Raw genomic sequence first — 1,667 nt, forward strand, 5'->3', positions numbered from 1 at the left:
TCCTTGATGAAAATGCACACACACAGCACACATCCACTTGCACGGTGCTATACATGATTTCTCACACACGCACGATTTTGGAATGGCAAGGCAATACTCTCTAAAGACAGATCCCACTATCTAGTCTTAGTTATGTCAATCTAAAGCCATTTAAAGTTCTGGCATCTGTTTTGACTGTTGGTGCTAAGAATTTCTCTGATTCAGCCAGGAGAGCCAGCAACATGATTTCAGTCAGTGAAATCAGTTTTATTTCTTGTTTCTATTTCATTTCATGTTTTTAGCATAGTTTGGTGTGACAAACGTTTCACCAGAAATGTTTACTTCCTGTGCAACAGAGGCTGCTGATGGTATTTTAGTTTTAAAAAGAGCAGAAGCATCATTTCTATTATCTTAAAGTTCAATCTCACGTATTAGGCAGACTTTAGAAACAGGTTCACTTAGGTTTCTGGTCCTTCACAATACTTTGACAACAGTCTCCTGCTCCTCCATAAGATGTCTTTTGCGCCCATGAAGATTTCATAATTGTGCTCTTGGGTTTTGGGAAAGCCCTGTTGAAACCACCTGTTGGCCCAGCTGTGTGAGCTAACAGTATTCTCCTATTTGCTTGTTGAATCAGGAATTCATGGTGATAGTGGATCTCGGTGATATTTGAGCGTTTGGTCATAGCTACACACATATGTATGTATCCCATGCCCATATCTGCCCCGTATAGGCATGTGCACATTCCTCCACACCAAAAGATATGTTCATTTACATATACTTTGCAACCAAATGTACAGAGGCATCCCTGTGTACCTCGCGCACACAGACATGCACGTTGGCATACGCAGCACACACACCTAGGCTTGAAAACTGTGCACCCTTTTAGTGCATCTTGACACACTAACTAGCACGCTGCACACACGTCCACACATTGGTACCTGCTCCTATGTCACACTCACATAGCCACACTGAAACCCTCACTCGTTTATGAGGGCATGCGTTGGCATACATGCTTTGCAAGCGGGCATATCCAAACCTCACGCACGCAGTTAGCCTGTCTGTACAGATAGTGTAAGAAGATGCTGTACAGGCGGTGTGAGAAGGACGTCATGGCTATGGTGGTCTTCAAATGATGTGATGGTCCTTTCTTAGGACCCTCTCTTTTATTGGATCAGCTATGTTGCTGGGATAAAGTTAGACAAGCTTTTGAAGGGAAGGCATTCAGGGACCTGAGGAAGCACGTCTTCTTCCCTTTGAACGCCTAACTATCCCAACGATACAGTGGGCCAGTAAAAGAGATCACCCTAGGAAATCCTGGCCTTGGACAGGTACCATGCAAACGCTTTTATTTTGGCCCTGGGGGAGGCATCTGGGATGATGGGCATGCGGAAAGGTGACAGCCCTCTTCCAAGGCCCTCGGCCCCCCATACGTGGCACCTCTGCACTCTTGCTGCGACACCTCCGAGACCGTCACCTGCCCGCACGGCAGTTTGCTGAGCTGCAGTTCACACATGCCCACATGCCTGTTGACAGCTGTGTTTTCTGCTGGTATAATCGTGTCCTGGAGGGGGGTGGTGGTGCAGGGGGCTTTCTATGCTGGTATCCCTGTCCCCTTCAGAGGGGCATCCCCGCCCCCTCCCGCTGGCGCCCCCGGCCCGCAGGCTGCGCGCGGCCGAGGCGCCGTG

This window comes from Gavialis gangeticus, unplaced genomic scaffold (assembly GCF_001723915.1).
Source record: "Gavialis gangeticus isolate Ggan-Ray unplaced genomic scaffold, GavGan_comp1, whole genome shotgun sequence".
NCBI classification, from domain to species: domain Eukaryota; kingdom Metazoa; phylum Chordata; order Crocodylia; family Gavialidae; genus Gavialis; species Gavialis gangeticus.